Source organism: Mercurialis annua, linkage group LG4 (genome assembly GCF_937616625.2).
Source record: "Mercurialis annua linkage group LG4, ddMerAnnu1.2, whole genome shotgun sequence".
Classification (NCBI taxonomy): Eukaryota; Viridiplantae; Streptophyta; class Magnoliopsida; order Malpighiales; family Euphorbiaceae; genus Mercurialis; species Mercurialis annua.
In genome coordinates, this window is record NC_065573.1 from 21,308,118 (window position 1) to 21,313,959 (window position 5,842).

The 5,842-nt window shown below is 27.4% G+C and overlaps 1 long non-coding RNA gene across 1 annotated transcript; it reads right to left on the reverse strand.

Annotated features, from left to right (window-relative positions):
* Window positions 1-3,355: 3,355 nt before the first annotated feature.
* LOC126678915 (uncharacterized) lies at window positions 3,356-5,594 on the reverse strand. Its single transcript, XR_007640769.1, has 3 exons — window positions 5,008-5,594; window positions 4,413-4,816; window positions 3,356-3,936 (listed from the first exon to the last, which is right to left on the reverse strand). It is a non-coding gene; the product is annotated as an uncharacterized LOC126678915 (long non-coding RNA).
* Window positions 5,595-5,842: the final 248 nt, after the last annotated feature.

A 5,842-nucleotide genomic window follows, 5' to 3' on the forward strand; every position in this document is an offset into this window, starting at 1 on the left:
GTTGACGGATGAAGTTTTCATATATTCTACTAACGTTGATATACATGATACTCGACTATTATAATTTGGGATATGAAAATTTAAGAGAGTGTATATTACTGTAATTAAGAAGAAAAGGAGTTATTAATTAATTATAATTAATAAATTTAATTAAATAGCTGTGTTCGTATCATACTCCCTCTGTTCATTTTTAGTTATCCCTTTAGGTTAGATTGTTAAGATTAACAAAGCATTTTTTTTGTCTTAAATTACAAACGTAAAAACTAATATAATTCTATTTATAAACTCCACTATTAAAAAATTTAATTTTAAAAATAGAATTATTAATTTCCTAAAAATTGAATTAACTTTTAATGAAATAATTTAATAAAAAGGCCAAATTTGAAATGTTATTATAAAAATCACATAAAAATCTTAAAGTGATAACTGTATAGACGAAAATATTTATCTAAAACGACAACTAAAAATGAACAGAAAATATAAAAAAATAATTATTTACTACCCCATTTTAAAAGCGTGAACTGACAACTGCTCCATTGGTTTCTAGAATGAGCTGAAAATTGGCAATTTAAAGTTGAAATAGAACAAAATAATGTAAATAATTAATTAGGATAGTATATGAGGATATTATTTCCATTAGGTACATATATAATGGTCAGTGTTCAACTGTTGTTGATAAATGCTGAGTTTTATAGTATTTTTGTCTTCTAATTTGGAATTTTGTATACATCACATTTCTAGTGCAGGCCTCCAGCATCATACTATTTGTGTCAACTGCATACTTCACAAGTTGAGACTAATTCTTCACTCAATAATGTCTTAAATTAGAGTCAATTCAAAAAAATTAAATATGAAATGAAAAAAAAGGTGTTATGAAATTATTAAGTTTAATAGAGAATACTTAAATCCCTAAAAAATTTAGAGAATAATTAAATACAAAGACCCTGTATTAATTATTTTAATAATCATAACACATGGGATTTTTTTTTTGAGGAAATAACACCATGTATAAAAAAAATGAAAATAACTAAAAAAAATATCCGTTGACTTTTTTCATTTGCAAAGATACTGAATTGACTTAAAAATATTTATAAAAATATTAAAAAATAAAAAATAATTTCAAAAATATGGTGTATATTGTTGGTATAATGTCAATATATTAATAAACTAAAAGTATACTAAAGTTATACCAATATTATATCAAGAGCATACACATTAGAACATATTGAAATTTTATTAATTAAATAAAAATTATACCAACATTACTTTTTTTAGTAAAAAATTGGAGTCGAGAAATCAGAAAACGCACTCGAACATCTCAACTAGGTTGACACCCTCTTAGCGTATATATTATTTTTCTCGCTACCGAATAAAATAAATAAAACTAATAGTTACAAAATTCAATTACAAAACACCGGAGTGTCCAAATATAGAGAAATTGCAAATTCTCTAAATAAGAAAAGTAGCAAAAAGAAGAGATATTTAGACAAATACCCCCAAATAGGCAAAATATTCTCACTCATACCTATTAACTAAAAGAATAATAATTTTACTATTTGACTCAAGTTTCTTTGCCAAAATACGACATTGTTCTCTTTGAGATCAGGGACGGCGTTTGGCGGTACAGCAGTGTTGAAGAAGCTCCCCGTCTGTTTCTCATCCCGACCTCTCTGTTGTTCCTTCTTTGGTTTCCGCCGATCTCCGCCAAAAGTACAACGTCAGGTGGTTTATGCTTGTGCGCAAAGACAACAAAGACCAGGTTGTTTGTGGGTTTTGGATGGTTTATGGGTTTTGGGTGGTTTTGCTAAATAAAGGATTACAGATGGGAAGCAGCAGTAGTTTGATTATTTGGGTTTTCAAGATGAGCACGAGACCTTCTTATAAAAAGCTAGGCATATTATTTTTGCAGTCTATATTCCAAAAGATTTTAATGAAAATTTCATGAAAAGTAATGTACTTGACTAAAACCTTATTGCTTAAATTTGTGTTGCTGTAATCACTTAATTGGGATTCTTAGTTCACTATGACAGATACAATATAGTGAATTTGTTTCTCTAGGAGAAGTTGATTGTTGAGTTGTGTACAGCCATTTATCTTAACTTTTTTGAGTGCAAATTAGTGTCAAAATACTGATTCAGGCTTCTCTCATTTGATCTGCAATTGTGAATTTTAAATGAAGTTTGGTTCTTTTTTGTATTTCAGTTGCAAAATATGTTTTATTTTTGAATAAGATAATAATAGAAAATTGCAGCAATCATAGAATAAGGCTGGTTTAATTGTGGATTTTACAGTGTTAAGTTTATAAAATCTAAATGTTTATATAATTTTGATTAATTTATTCACTTACCCTGTGTTATTTAACTAGATTTCAGATTTCACTGATTGATCTCCATAAATTCAATTAACTTTAAACTTTCAATTTACTAATGGTTTACTAACGATAGACTATTGATTTACCAAACATAAATTTTACTATAAGTTTACTAACGGTTACCAACGGTTTACTTAAAAAATAAATTTACTATTTTTTATTTTTAAATTATAAAATATTAAAATAAATTATTATTTAATTTACTATGAGTATTATAAGTATATACGAAATTAGTTTTTTTTTCTACTTTTAGATTGCTAAGAGGCAAGTTTACTATTAATTAACTATCAGTTTACTTAAAAAAATAAATTACTATCGATACTAAAATATAAATTAGTTTACTAACGGTTTGCTATCAGTTTACTAAAAGATGAATTAGTTTAATAACAGTTTACTAATGATCTACTATCGATCTACTTAAAAACCTAATTTACTATATTTTATTTTCAAATTATAAAATATTAAATAAATTATTACTTAGTTTACTATCACTTTACCAACGATATTATGAAAAATATACTAAATTAGTTTTAATTATATTACTTTTATTTCACAATAAAAATAAGTTCGCTATTAGTTTACTACGGTTTCAATTTATTAATAATTTACTAACGGTTTACTAAACATCTGTTTTATTATTAGTTAACTAACAGTTTACTAACGGTCTGCTATGCTTTCAGTCATTTCAAGTAGGATCAGCTTAAAATCTGAGTTTGGATGTAGGCTCTAACACGATAAGATGTGCTAAAATGAATTATTATTTAATTTACTAAAATATTTGGTGTACCATTAGTAAATAAATTGATTAACCAACAACAAAACCATTACAGATTTATAAGTGAAAAAAATAACATAATAAATTAAGAGCATCATCAAAAAATAATTATAAATTTACCAACAGTTAACTCAAGGTTTACTAACAGTATTACTAAAATTTAATTTATTTGCATACTATTAGTAAACCATTGGTAAACCCACAATAAAATCATCACATCATAAATAAAAAATAAAATCACAAAATATAACGGGTTCGATTTTTCTCTTTCAGGTGGAGACTCTATTTTTCTTCTACTTCGGATCTCTCTGTTGTAGCATCATTGGAACGAAGAGCTTCATTGAGCTTCATATAACAAATATCTAGAAGTAATGCCTAACGAAATCTCATTTCACACCTTAGTAAAAATTAGCCAATATTTCCCTTACAACAGCTCAAAGCTACACAAAATGCAACCACATTATTTCAGGGTCAACTGTTATATGGACTTATAAATTATCAATTTACTAAAAAAATTAAGTTAATTTACTAACAGTTTACTAACGATTTGCTAAAAAATAAATTAGTAACCCTCTAGTAACCTCTAGTATCATTGGACAAACTCTCCATCTCCTATTCCATCATCTGACACCTCTTGGTCAGTTTCTGATATGTTGTATGCACCTGCTCAAAATTTTCTATAATTTTTTCTTGCATGACCTCACAATTTTGCCGACATATATTGAGCTACGATTATGTGAATAATCTCTGCGCAAACATGTTCCTCAAGCTTAATGAAATACTCCCAATCCTGAATATATTCAAATAAATAAAAATACCATATTAGCAAAACGACAAAATCATAAAATAGTAAACTAAATGAATACCTATATCAAACATTGAATGTATTGTACCAAGCATATCAAGTGTAAAACAATAAAAGAACCACAAACAATAGTTGGAAACCATTAACTAATATTAAATAAACTACAAAAATAACTTAATTATTTCTAAAAAAAACATTTAAAAATTAAAATACTCACTGCAATAGTAAACTCCTAACTAACAAATAGTAAACTGTGTTTGAACGTCCATTTTTTATTAAATTAATAAAAAAATATTAAAGTTCTCAACTCCACAATTATATTCAAATATGAAAATTAAGTGTTTGAACATCCATTTCTTGTTCAATTAATAAAAAAAATGCACAAATTTTCTTTAAATAGCTTATTTATTCATACATTAAATTCCATAACTAAATCAAAAAATGAAGACACTAATCATTACCTTCATTATCACCTTCATTCTCATTAAACATCAGTTTCACACACCCTATTTGGCTAAAACCAAGACTATTAAAATGAAAGAATCCAGAAACAGTGATGCTTCTCTCACCCACATTCACTGTCACCGTCACCTCACGGGACCACTCATATCACACTTCTGTCATCAACCGTTACCTACACCAAATCCTAACAGAACATTACAACCCTCTCTCAAGCATTTCATCGAACATTTCGACTGCATATCCGAAATTGCATTTCCTTCCATCACCGTCGTCTAACATCTCCAAAATATACTACTGTGCCATACAAATGGTGGCCATTCAGTAGAAAAAGAAGTGATATCTATGTATTACCCAGTTGAGATACATTTCTCTAAAAAGGAGATAACTTTTCAATTTTGAAACACTGCAATATAAGAGAACTAGTAATTGAGTTGTAAAAACAAAAGTTTATTAACATTGTATATTGTTAGGCAAATTAAAAATGAAATCCCAACAGCAAAAAATAAGAATCGAAGGAAAATCAATGGAAAACCAAATACTGAATAAACCTAAAACAATAAAAGAAACTTGAAGTTTTTATTTTTCCAGTTTTACCTGAAACCAAATAGAAAAACGGTCGAATCCAACGAGGAGAAGCTTCACAGATGCAAGATGACATCCAAATCAAAATCCCCAAAAATCATAGCGACAATTTTTCTGATCGTTGAGAAAAAAGAATCGTAAAATTTAAAGAAGAAAGAAGGAAAATGAAAATGATTCAACTTCTGATATATTTTTGCAATAAAAGAAGTATGGTGGTACGCGTGAGAATATTTAGACTTATTGTAGTGCTGGGTCTAATTTCCACCAAAAAGAAAGCCTAATTTAGTGGACCCCTATAATATGGAGTTCAACTAAAAGAGACCCTTTGATTGACGGTGGACATTCCTCCTTTTCTCAAATACAAGCCTACGGTAATCTGGCTCATAACAACCCAAACTGCAATAGAACAATTTCATCTCAAGTAGTAAATTTGATAATAAAAAGGGGTTTTTGATTTTTGTGTGCCTATAAGGCATTGAAATTTCTGGTTTAGTACCTCTTTAGAATTTAATTCCAAAATAATATCTGGGCCCACGCGTTCCGCATTGTGGGAATGCGGAACACGTGGCGTTCCGCATTTTTACAATGCGGAACGCATTAATTAGCTGATTAAATCAATAATCAGCTAATTAAGCAACTTTAATATTTGGGCACTTTAACAATTTTAAAAAACGATATAATATTAATAAACGATTTTAAATTAATATTAACAAACGATATATATTAACAAATGATATAATTTAAAAAAATGATATATATTAATTTTATTTAAACAACGATTTTCAAAATAAATAATATATTAAAAATATAACATCTACTACAAATGAAAAAAAAGGAAATATAGTGT